This window comes from Notolabrus celidotus, chromosome 20, assembly GCF_009762535.1.
Source record: "Notolabrus celidotus isolate fNotCel1 chromosome 20, fNotCel1.pri, whole genome shotgun sequence".
Classification (NCBI taxonomy): Eukaryota; Metazoa; Chordata; class Actinopteri; order Labriformes; family Labridae; genus Notolabrus; species Notolabrus celidotus.
The window spans coordinates 3,689,606-3,703,511 of NC_048291.1; positions in this window are offsets into that span (position 1 = coordinate 3,689,606).

Below are 13,906 nucleotides of genomic sequence, written 5' to 3' on the forward strand. Positions count from 1 at the left end.
ATCATATGCAAAAAATGACTGCTTCCTGCATCAGCAGCATTCTCTGCATACTGAGGAAGGCGAGCACGAAAAAGGTGTGGCAGCTGCAGGAGCAGTGAGACTTTTAATTCCTCTTTAATTCAGAATAAGAATTAAATCCTCTTTAAAAAGGTTAAAAATGACCTTGTAAACACCTAATTCTGAATGATAATGACCATTTGGTATTAAACTTAAGTGCCTGGTTTATTCTGATTTTAAATCTGAATTGAATAATTCCTCGATCATGCATACGTTCATTAAACTTTAAATGAATGCCGGTCGTTCTGAGCATGCTCGTTCCCTTGTCCTGTCGCGATGACGCACATATTCCAGGATGGCCGCCCGAAACAAGCGCTGGACTCGAGCTGAGACTATTCATTTAACAGGAGCCTTAGAAGAAATGGATATCATGAAATATGAAATATCAAGAAACTAATTAAAACACTAAGTCTGTACAAGGTGAGTCAAAGGCCTGTTTAAATAAATGTGTCTTTAAGAGTTTTTTAAAGGCGACAACAGAGACAGCTGAATGAATATTTACAGGAAGAGCGTTCCACAATGTTGTTCCCACCACTTCAAAAGCACGGTCACCTTTTGCCCTTAGACGAGCTTGAGGGACAACCATCAAGCCCTGGTCAGAAGACCTGAGTGACCTACTGGTGAGGTAGGGGTGGAGCAGGTCGGCGATATATTCAGGATCCCTGACCACACAGAGCTCTATACACAAAAACAAGAACCTTAAAATGAATCCTGAATTTAACTGGAAGCCAATGTAGGGAAGATGGAATCAGAGTGATGTGGGTTATCCGGCTGGACAATATGTGTGTATGTGGTTTCCGGTATTTCGGACACTTGATGAACTCCAGTTGCCGCATTGGCTTCAATTCTGGCGGCCGGGCGTTGCCGCTTGGTCCAAACTGATAACTCCAATGTCATGTCCAAAGTCAGGACCTACAGTCTCAAAAGTTTTGAGAATGACACAAATATTACATTTTCCCAAAGTCTGCTGCTTCAGGGTTTTTAGGTGTTTTTGTCAGATGTTTCTATGGTATAATGAAATACAATTAGAAGCATTTCATAAGTATCAAAAGCTTTTATTGAGAATTACACAGAATTCATGCAATAAGTCAATATTTGCAGTGTTGACCCTTCTTTTTCAAGACCTCTGCAATTCTCCCTGGCATGCTGTCAATCAACTTCTGGACCAAATCCTGACTGATGGCAGTCCATTCTTGCATAATCAATGCTTGGAGTTTGTCAGAATTTGTGGGTTTTTGATTGTCCACCCGCCTCTTGAGGATTGACCACAAGTTCTCAATGGGATTAAGATCTGGGGAGTTTCCTGGCCAAGGGCCCAAAATCTTAATGTTTTGTTCCCCGAGCCATTTTGTTATGGCTTTTGCTTTATGGCAAGGTGCTCCATCATGCTGGAAAAGGCATTCTTCATCACCAAACTGCCCTTGGATGGTTGGGAGAAGTTGCTCTGGGAGGACGTTCTGGTACCATTCTTTATTCATGGCTGTGTTTTTAGGCAAGATTGTGAGAGAGCCCACTCCCTTGACCGAAAAGCAACCCCACACATGAATGGTCTCAGGATGCTTCACTGTTGGCAAGAGACAGGACTGATGGTAGGGCTCACCTCGTCTTCTCCGAACAAGCCTTCCTCCAGATGCCCCAAACAATCGGAAAGGGGATTCATCAGAGAAAATGACTTTACCCCAGTCCTCAGCAGTCCAGTCCCTGTACCTTCTGCAGAATATCAGTCTGTCCCTGATGTTTTTACTGGAGAGAAGTGGCTTCTTTGCTGCCCTCCTTGACACCAGGCCTTCCTCCAAAAGTCTTCACCTCACTGTGCGTGCAGATGTACTCACACCTGCCTGCTGCCATTCCTGAGCAAGCTCTGCACTGGTGGTGGCCCGATCCCGCAGCTGTAACACCTTCAGGAGACGGTCCTGGCGCTTGCTGGACTTTCTTGGGCGCCCTGGAGCCTGTTTGGCAACAATTGAACCTCTCTCCTTGAAGTTCTTGATAATTGGATAGACGGTTGACTGAGGTGCAATCTTACTCGCTGCTATAAACTTCCCTGTTAGGCCCTTTTTGTGCAATGCAATGATGGCTGCACGTGTTTCCTTGCAGGTAACCATGGCTAACAGATGAGGAACAATGGTGTCATGCACCATCTTCCTTTTAAAGTGTCCAGTCACTCAATCATGACAGATTGATCGCCAGCCTTGTCCTCATCAACACCCACACCTGTGTTAATGTGTGTGACACCTGTGTGTCATTGAAATTATGTTAGCTGGTCTTTTTGTGGCAGGGCAGAAATGCAGTGGAAATGTGTTTTTGGGGATAAAGTTCATTTTCAAGGCAAAGAGGGACTTTGCAATTAATTGCAGTTGAGCTGATCACTCCTCATAACATTCTGGAGTATATGCAAATTGCCATTATAAAAACTGAAACAGCAGACTTTGTGAAAATGTAATATTTGTGTCATTCTCAAAACTTTTGGCCATGACTGTACATGTCCCAGGTGAAGTCTAAGCCTGTTAGTTGTAAACACTACACTGAAATTTGTAACTTAAGAGATAAAAGATAATCACCATGATCATCAAAAATCTAAAGTCTTGTGATGCATGCATAAAACATCTACAGTACAGGACAGCGCTTTCACATTTTCACCCACTGGTGGTGATTGTTCATACACCTGCAGCACTGGAGAATCCAATCAAAGCCAGCTGAACTCACTAATGGAGGATAATCACTTATTGTCTGTTTGCAGCATTTATTCCCTCACACACAGAGACTCCTCGGCGCTACACAAATAACTCCAATCATACAAACATTGGAATTGGAGCAGACCACAGTCGTTTGATGAGCTGCTCTGCTGGGTCCAGATTATTTCTGCTCAGGGAAAAATGAAAGGGCTGAGTTCAATGGTCTGCACGCTGCTCTTCTGGAGGTGGCATAAATATGGGGAAATGATGTCACACAGGTCCATAACGTCAACGCCACAACAGGGTGTTATTTTTGGTAATGACAGGAAAAGAGGACTAAGAAGAGAGGAGGGGGGTAAAACTAAAAGACAAAGATAGAAAGGGAGACAGAGGGCATGTGGTCAGAAACGTGTGTGTCCATGCTGACAGCATGTGACTCCATACAAATCAGTGAGCAGAGCACAGCAGGGGAGTGTGTGTGATTCCTTTTTTTTTTTAAATGTGTGTGTGTGTGTGTGTGTTTCAGGCCTTCTTTCTGCATGTGTGAGCACGCCTTAATTCAATGCTTTTGCAGAATCCCAAACCAAATATGTGCACAAGTTCTGTTCATCGTGTATGTTACTTTCACTGCAGATAATTTGGAGTCCAAAATGAAAGCTACAGCCTCATTTGCATCATATCGAGGAGTGGATAATCCAAGCCCTTCTGTTTAATCCTCACAGGCAAGCACTGTTGTTTTGTTTTGGCAGGCTGTTTCCAGCAGGCTTCCCCGTGTGTTGTCTCTTCCAAGAAACACCTCCCCCCCGATCACCGTCTCTATATACGGGCGGAAATATTGAGTGCCACGTGAAGGATGGGGAGGTGACGAGGTGGCAAAGACAGGATGTGTCAACAAAAGGGAATGATGCACGATAAATTACTCCTCAGAGAGAAAAGAAAGGGGGGATGGGTACGGTGTGTACGATGTGTACATGAATACTGACAACAGAATTAGTATGTTGGAAAACTGTACAAACTGGAACAATAACAAAACCTGGTGAGTCCTTTAGCATGCATACTACTGTACAAAGACTGTCCTTGAAATATTCCAGACTCTACTATGTTAATGAAGCATTTTGGTTTTCAATCAATCAATCAATCTTTATTTGTATAGCGCCAAATCACAACAAACGTTATCTCAAGACGCTTTTACAAACATAGGAGGTCTAGACCACTCTATGTCAAATTATGAACAGAGACCCAACACCAAGACAGGGTAAGACTCAGTCTGACCCCACCTTAATCCATCATGAGCATTGCACATCGCAGTATTTAGCTAGTTACAGTGGTGAGGAAAAACTTCCTTTTAACAGGCAGAAACCTCCAGCAGGACCAGACTCATGTTAGACAGCCATCATGCCTCGACTGAGTTATCGGAAAGACAGATAGAGGGGAGTAAAAGAGAGAGAGAGGTGATAGTGATGAGACGAGTCGTAGAAGCTGTTGCCGCTGGAGTCCAGCACGTCCGTATCAGCTGGAGTCCAGATCGTCCGCAGCAGGAGGACGTCTACGGCAGCTCAGAGGAACCTACGAGACAATGGAGCTCAGGGACTCCAGAAAGGTCTATGGTTAGTAACTTTAATGGGACAGGCAGAGTTAAAGTAAGTGATGAGGGGGTTGGGGGGAAGAAGGTGAGCTAGGATCCCAGTGTGTCAGTGTGCCAGTTCCCCCGGCAGTCTAGGCCTATAGCAGCATGACAAAAGCTGGTCCAAGCCTGATCCAGCTCTAACTATAAGCTTTGTCAAAAAGGAAAGTTTTAAGCCTACTCTTAAAAGTGGAGAGGGTGTCTGCCTCCCGGACCCTGACTGGTAGATGATTCCAAAGGAGAGGGGCCTGATAACTGAAGGTTCTACCTCCCACACTACTTTTAGAGATTTTAGGTACAACTAGCAAGCCTGGTTTTAAAATATATGTTCTGTTGGGGGCGCTGGTGGCCTAGCGGTCTAAGCGCCCCACATATTGAGAGGTCGCCAGTTCAACTCCTGGCGGGTTGACTGCATGTCCTCCCCCACTCTCTACTCCCCATGCTTCCTGTCTCTCTCTTCAGCTGTCCTATCAATAAAGGCGAAAAAGCCCAAAAATGTAACTTGAAAAAAAATCTATATGTTCTATTAAAAAAAAGTTCTTCCACAGATTTCATTCTAATTTGTAAAAGTCAGAATGCTGGCATGCCATTGTTATAATTTAAAGTTACCCCCCTATGTCCAATACCAAATTCCATGATGGCACAGCTTGAGAGAGACAAGAAATGTGGGTAAGGACAAGCACCAATTCATGTTGGGAGTGGGAATCAATCATGCAACCACTGCACTGAGGACTAAAGCCTCTGTACATGGGGCGCATGCTCTACCAACTGAGATAAACTGGTACCCCAATCCCATTTCTTTCTAAAACATTAAAATGGTCATCAATGGGGCGCTTGTGGCCTAGCGGTGTAAGCGCCCCACATACAGAGGCTACAGTCGTGGTTGCAGAAGTTGCCGGTTCGACTCCGCCGGTCCCCACATTTCCTCAGCTGTCCTATCATATAAAAAAAGGGGTTCTCAAACTTTTCAACCCGTGACCCCCAAAATATAGGTGCCAACGCCTCGGGACCCCCACTGTCCCTCAAAGTGATTTAATGTGGCTTCATTTAGCTGGTCTGAAGAAAATGACCCTACCTGCATGAGCATGTGTCTGTGTTTCCTGTGTCTTTATGAGTTAACCTGCTGCTACTGATGCTTTTGATAATTACCTCTTCACTAACTCTAAACTTAGGAGTCATCTGGAAACAAAAGAAGGCTGAAAACTCATTACATTTTCTATTTTCAAGGTTTTATTTCAAGGTTAGCTCCTTTTTTTGTTGGTATTTTTTTACAATAATGGATAAAATATAGTATTTTTTTGATAACTAAAAGAAAAGCATTCTGGTAGACATCTCACGACCCCCCACTTTGGGAACCCCTGATATAAAGGCATAAAAGCCCAAGAAATGTAACTTGGAATTACATTTTTTTTTATAAATTAATAATTTAGCATTTAGATTTATTTTTAGATTTAGATTAATATTTAGCATTTATATTTATATTTAACATTTGGATTTATATTTAACATTTAGATTAATATTTAGGATTTAGATTTAACATTTATATTTAGCATTTAGATTTATATTTAACATTTAGATTTAACATTTAGATTTATATTTAGCATTTAGATTTATATTTAACATTTAGATTTATATTTAACATTTAGATTTATATTTAGCATTTAGATTTAACATTTAGATTTATATTTAGCATTTATATTTAACATTTATATTTATATTTAACATTTAGATTTATATTTAGCATTTAGATTTAACATTTATATTTAGCATTTATATTTATATTTAACATTTAGATTTATATTTAGCATTTAGATTTAATATTTGTATTTATATTTAACATTTAGATTTAGCATTTAGATTTAACATTTAGATTTATATTTTACATTTAGATTTATATTTTGCATTAAGATTTAACATTTAGATTTAGATTTAACATTTAGATTTAGATTTAACATTTAGATTTAGATTTAACCTTTAGATTTAGCATTTAGATTTAGATTTAGCATTGAGATTTAACATTTAGATTTAGATTTAATATTTAGATTTAGATTTAACATTTAGATTTAGATTTAACATTTTGATTTAGATTTAACCTTTATATTTAGCATTTAGATTTATATTTAGCATTTAGATTTAACATTTAGATTTAGATTTAATATTTAGATTTAGATTTAACATTTAGATTTAGATTTAACATTTAGATTTATATTGAGCATTTAGATATAACATTTAGATTTACATTTAAAATTTAGATTTAGATTCAATATTTAGATTTAGCATTTGGATTTAACAATTATTTTAACTTAACATATTTTTCACAACAAAATTAAATGTGAAGAAGATCACAAATATTCCTCTAAATGTGATTTAAAAAAAAGTGACCTTTAAAAAATTCACTCTACATTTTTATGACGTTTTTGAGCTTCATGTGTCCAACTTTACAAACGGCGCTCCATAGATTTATGGTAATCCATGCAACTGTTGATATTTCAGTTTTGGTCAAAGTAAAGGTTTTGTTTTTTTCTCTCCAAGCCTCCAGAACAGCCGTAGTTCTTGTTATCATTGATCTATATCAGTCTGATTGCAGTAGAGAGATTAACACTCCTTTCACAACACTTCCCTCATTAGCTGATTCGATGATGGTGGTCTAAGTACTCTGTCTCATAAAATCTGCCATTGGTATTCAGTTGGGTTGAGATCCAGTGATGAGGCTAAAGAGTTTCTTATTATTTCATCAAACCATTCAACGAGCTCTCATACCCTTAATGGCAGCATTACAATTCGTCATGTCGCCTGACTTAATTACACAGGTTTTTCCCTTAATTCATCACCCGCCTGTTTAAATGAATCAGTTTCATTTAGTGGATCCCATGGTGTTTGAGACAGAAGTCCACTTATCTAACATTTCACTCAGGCCAGATCAATCTTTGCCGTGTTAATAATCTGTTGTTGTTACATGTTTGTATCTATATCAGTGAAAAAGAAGTCACTCCAGTCCCAAGAGACGGATTAGAGTGAGTACGCTTGGCGGTAAAGGGGAGTTTTTCAGGCTGGATTTGAAGGAGGTGGGAGAGGTGGAATTTTGGACGTCCAGGGGGGAGAGAGTTCCAGAGGCAGGGGGTGGGGGGCTGAAGGCTCCTGACCCCATGGGGGTAAAGCGAGCAGGTGGAAGGGTGAGTTGGATGGAAGAGGAGGACCTGAGACTACAGTAGATAAGATAAGATAGACATTCTTTTGTTACAGCAGCTTACAACACGGGACAGGGGAATACAACAATGTACTAACATACTTAAAATATATAATAACAGTAATAATAGCAATGATAAAGGTAAAATAAAATAAAGAAAAAATAAAATAAAATATGGCAACTATTACAGGTGCACACACACTATGTACACTTCTATCTGATAAATAGATAAGGTAAGTTATGGCATGATAAAAATTTGCAGCAGGTTATTTAAAAACAAACGTACACAGTATGAAGAACAGTGCGATTCAATCAATCAATCAATCAATCAATCAATCAATCAATCAATCAATCAATCAATCAATCAATCAATCAATCAATCAATCAATCAATCAATTACCCCTCTAGAACTCTACGCTCCGAACATGCAGGCTTGCTAGTTGTACCTAAAATCTCTAAAAGTAGTATGGGAGGTAGAACCTTCAGTTATCAGGCCCCTCTCCTTTGGAATCATCTACCAGTCAGGGTCCGGGAGGCAGACACCCTCTCCACTTTTAAGAGTAGACTTAAAACTATCCTTTTTGATAAAGCTTATAGTTAGAGCTGGATCAGGCTTGGACCAGCTTTTGTCATGCTGCTATAGGCCTAGACTGCCGGGGGAACTGGCACACTGACACACTGGGATCCTAGCTCACCTTCTTCCCCCCAACCCCTTCATCACTTACTTTAACTCTGCCTGTCCCATTAAAGTTACTAACCATAGACCTTTCTGGAGTCCCTGAGCTCCCTTGTCTCGTAGATTCCTCTGAGCTGCCGTTGACGTCCTCCTGCTGTGGACGATCTGGACTCCAGCTGATACGGACGTGCTGGACTCCAGCGGCAACAGCTTCTACTACTCGTCTCATCACTATCACCTCTCTCTCTTATTCCCTTCTATCTGTCTTTCCAGACTCAACTCAGTCGAGGCATGATGGCTGTCTAACATGAGTCTGGTTCTGCCTGAGGTTTCTGCCTGTTAAAGGAAGTTTTTCCTCACCACTGTAACTAGCTAAATACTGCGATGTGCAATGCTCATGGTGGATTAAGGTGGGGTCAGACTGAGTCTTACCCTGTCTTGAAGTTGGGTCTCTGTTCATAATTTGACATAGTGTGGTCTAGACCTCCTATGTTTGTAAAAGCTTCTTGAGATAACGTTTGTTGTGATTTGGCGCTATACAAATAAAGATTGATTGATTGATTGATTGATTGAATCAATCAATTGTCACGGCAACACAACCCTGGCACAAGCTGCCCGTGCCATACTAAAGAAGGAATCAGGTGGCTGTCGAGCAAAAGGCAAAGGGAAAAGGCGGACCTTACCTGTGCCGACTTCTTTCCAGGACACCATGCACGGCTCCGGGACCAGCTCACGCTGCTTCCTTCTCGTTACCCCTCAGGGTTTCCGATGACAGTTCATATTTAAGTTAACATATATAACACACGGCAAAAACTCAACGGAAAAAGGGGAAAACTTCGCAAGAATCTCTTTCCACGGCTTCTGACAACGGCGTCTCTTTCTTCTCGCCTCTCTAGCAGGTGTCTGCCTGAGCTAATCAAGACCACCGCATCACCGTCTCATTGATAAATTGGTCACGTGACCAGGAAGGTCCGCCCACCTGTAGCTCGACAGCCACACCCCCATACTCTGGACAGTGCTGCCGCAACACAATCAATCTTTATTTGTATAGCGCCAAATCACAGCAAACGTTATCTCAAGACGCTTTTACAAACATAGGAGGTCTAGACCACTCTATGTCAAATTATGAACAGAGACCCAACTTCAAGACAGGGTTAGACTCAGTCTGACCCCACCTTAATCCATCATGAGCATTGCACATCGCAGTATTTAGCTAGTTACAGTGGTGAGGACAAACTTCCTTTTAACAGGCAGAAACCTCCAGCAGGACCAGACTCATGTTAGACAGCCATCATGCCTCGACCAGTCTGGAAAGACAGATAGAGGGGAGTAAGAGAGAGAGGTGATAGTGATGAGACGAGTAGTAGAAGCTGTTGCAGCTGGAGTCCAGATCGTCCGCAGCAGGAGGACGTCTACGGCAGCTCAGAGGAACCTACGAGACAAGGGAGCTCAGGGACTCCAGAAAGGTCTATGGTTAGTAACTTTAATGGGACAGGTAGAGGTAAAGTAAGTGATGAAGGGGTTGGGGGGAAGGGGGTGAGCTAGGATCCCAGTGTGTCAGTGCGCCAGTTCCCCCGGCAGTCTAAGCCTATAGCAGCATGACAAAAGCTGGTCCAAGCCTGATCCAGCTCTAACTATAAGCTTTATCAAAAAGGAAAGTTTGAAGCCTACTGTTAAAAGTGGAGAGGGTGTCTGCCTCCCGGACCATGACTGGAAGTTGATTCCAAAGGAGAGGGGCCTGATATCTGAAGGTTCTACCTCCCATACTACTTTTAGAGATTTTAGGTACAACTAGCAAGCCTGCATGTTGGGAGCGTAGAGTTCTAGAGGGGTAACAGGGCACTATGAGCTCTTTAAGACACAAGGGTGCCTGATTTTTAAGGGCTTTGTAGGTTAAAAGAAGGATTTTAAATTCTAGTCTACATTTTATTGGGAGCCAGTGAAGAGAAGCTAACACTGCAGAGATGTGCTCCCTCTTCCTAGTTCTAGTCAATACTCGAGCTGCAGCGTTTTGAACTACATTCAGATGGATACAGTAGTTATTTGTGAATGTGCCAAGTCACATAGTAACTTCCATGTAGTGCAATGAAAGATGAGAACAGCTGATTAACGGGACACAGCAGTGCTGGTGTTAAACAGTCTGATTGCAGATGGGATGAAGGACCTGGGGTAGCGCTCCATCCTGCAGGGTGGGAGTCTCAGTCTGCTGCTGAAAGGAGCTGCTCAGGTACCCCACAGTCTCATGCAGGGGGTGAGAGGGATTGTCCATGATGGATGTCAGCTTGGCTAACATCCTCCTCTCAAACCACCTCCTCTATGGAGTGCAGAGGACAGCCCAGGACAGAACTGGCCCTCCTGACCAGTCTGTTAAGTCTCTTCCTGTCCCTGTATGTGCTCCCTGCTCCCCAGCAGACCACTGCATAGAAGAAAGCAGACGCTACCACAGTGTCATGAAATGTCCGTAACAGAGTCCTGCACACTCTGAAGGACCTCAGCCTTCTCAGCAGGTGCAGACGACTTTGGCCCTTCGGTCTGGGGTGTTTTCCTGCGGAAGTCGATCACCATCTCCTCGGTCTTGCTGGTGTTGAGCTGAAGGTGGTTTAGCTCACACCAGTCGACAAAGTCCATAATGACCTCCCTGTTACTCCAGCTCGTCCCCCTCAGACCACACACCCAATGATGGCTGTGTCATCGGAGAACTTCTGGAGGTGACAGCTCCCAGAGTTGTAGCTGAAGTAGGGAGGGTATTTTGGTATGGAGGAGGTCAGTGAGGTCCTGAGGAGCTTGGTTGTTGCTGGCCTTGTAGGTGAGAAACAGAATCTTGAATGTGATGTGGCCTGTGGAGGGGGTTCTGGTGAGGATGCGGGCAGCAGAGTATTTGGTTTCCTGTACTTCTGGAACCAGCCTCAAGTGGACACTTGATGAACTGCAGTTTTTAACACCACCACATTGGCTTCAATTCTCACGGCTGGAGGTTGCCGCTTGGTTTCTACCTGTTAAATGGAATCTTTTCCCCTCTGCTTCCTAATGTTGGAATAAGATAGGTCTCAGTAAGTATTCAAACACATTTTAAAGTCTTGAGGGTATTAAAAAAATCATGATTGTGATTTGGCGGTTCATACATTTATAAAATGATTGATGTAACCATTCCTTACACTATCTAATTATTTCATTCTCCTCCATCAGACGCTGTTCCTTTAAGTGCAAACAAGTCTGATTAGAGAAAGTCCAATATAACACGACTCTACTGTGAACCCAGCATCGCCTCAGCACAGTTCTTCAAGTTGTTTTCCTTTTTCTCTCAGCATTAATGACCAAAAAGGCACATTAGCCGAGGTCCAATTTCTGCAGTGCTCTGTGAAACTTAATTTCAAAAACATTGTGAGTGACTGGCTCCCAGCAGAGCTGCCAAATCGCTCATTCAAGTGTCACTCCTCTTGAACAAAAAAAATGACAGCATCTCCCAGAGAGAATAATCACTTAAATGTATGAAAATTCAGCTCACATCATTTTGTTCACTGCGGCACTTTGTTCCAGACACTCCTCGCTGAGTTTTCAGAGCATTTCTCTCCAAATATCTTGATTTCACGAGTGCACTACTGCTGAAAAACAAGTATCCCTTAATGCTTTCTCTACATATCCACGTTTTGGTCTACTCTACCTAAAGGCTGCAGACCCAGCAGGGCATCTATACACATGCATCGCTTTTCCCTCCTCTCTCTAAAAATGAACATTACAGAACTCCAGAAATACACAGAATCTGTCAGCCACTCGTTTCACCTGCAGCCCTCTCTCGACGTGTGTGGGCACCTGAGTGTATGCCGGCGAAACGGAGGGATGTGAGTGTTTAATGCTGTGTGTGGGATGTGGAGATGAACAGCCCCTACACCTCAACATCTCTCACCTGCTGGCGAGGGGAGACGATGAGCAGGTAGGTGGAGAGCTGGATCTGTGACTGCTGATTGTCTGTTTCTGCAGAGCTGAAAAACACATCACTGTTTGCATTTAAAGACAGAACAAAGCACGGATATATCAAGGCTGCTCTCATTCCCTTTTTACCTACATAAAGTAATTACTATTTACAACCCTTATAATCAAGGTCTATATTTTAGGTCTTGGGTGGAGATTAAGGTTGCTGATTTGTTTGAAAAGATAAGATATGATCTGATAAAGGCTGCTGCTTTGGTATAACCTCAAAAAAATAAAAGCCTACATCTTGCATAATGCATCCAAAGATCTGAGTACGTTCTGTTTTCTGAGAGATTTTAAGCAACACACTCTGCAAACAACCCCTGATTGAAGCTCACAGAGGTCTGACTGAGTGAACGTTATCTGCTGAGATGGTTGTGTGCTTTCAGACGAGGTTGTTACGCTGTTAGGGGAGAGGGATAACAGCCTGAGTCCATGTAATTGCTTCTCTAAGTGTTACGTAACAGGAATAGTTTTGTTGCAGAATCAGGATCATTTCAGCAGCAGCAGCAGCGAGCTTAAAAGCCTCAGTGATGCTGGATTATTCCTTTATATTTCACCAAGCTCACTTTGAAGTCCCTCCTCCTTCTGTCATCATATTTCTATTAAAGAGAAAATGTATGACATCTTTGACCCACTTAATGCATCAGGTCAGGGACACTGCTTTGAGTGTTATATTCAAGGTGTTAATGTTTAAGCAGTTCTTGTTCAGTCAGAAGATTTGTCATTTCTTGTATCTGTGTTGGTAAAATCGGTGTGAAACACAGAATTTGATGCACCTTTGAGGAAAGGGTGTTTTTTTCCAGTTTGGTTGAGGCCCTTAACTGCCACTTAAACATAATCTTGTTACTTAAGGATGCAGTAATGTTGTTTCTATCTGTGCTATTATTTGTCACATTATTTGATCTATTCTGATACCCCCATGTGTCCGATGTGAATCTGTAGGACATCAGGCGAACATGCATTCACTAAGGAAACAGCCCTGCATTGAAATAAGCTGCAGTTACAAGACAGTTATCTGTTGTACTAAGTCCAGGTTAGGACCTAAAGTAAAGACACAAAATAGAGGCATGGATGAAGTCTTGAAAACAGGGTTTTAATTAAAGTTGGGGTTGGTAATCAGATTTAGATACACTTTTTGTTATACTGGTTAAAATGATCTTTATGTCCTGATGGCAATCATTACATGATGTGTTCTTTAAATAAGAGTGAAAAAAAAACTGCTATCTACAGCCGGAGTAAACCTGGGAAAACACCAACCAATCACCGTTTTTTGGCTCCCCAAATTTTAAACCAATCAAATCCTGTCCAGCCGTTCTGCCCTCCTCCTGCGCGTACATTTCCCCGGCGTGCACTCCTCCGAGTCCCTGTCTCCTGCCTCTACTTCCCCTGACTCTACTGACTGCCCCTCTCGCTCGTCCTCAGGCCTGTCCCCTCTGACCTGATGAGGTGCTTTGCTCAGGACTGTAGTCCGGATCAGAGTCTAAAAAGCTCTCACCAACAAGCAGAATAATTAATGACGTTCAGTAAGTCCTACAGAAATGTAGATGTACTGTAGCGTCCGTCCGGACGCTGTAGGGATGACGAGCCGATTGGTGAACACGTTGATCTTTAATAACCGGTCACTGTCGGCCGTGATCACGCCAACCAACAAAACAACAATCAATGTTTGAATGAATGAAGAACTTCTCCTCTTGTCTCTCCTATCTCCCGCTCAC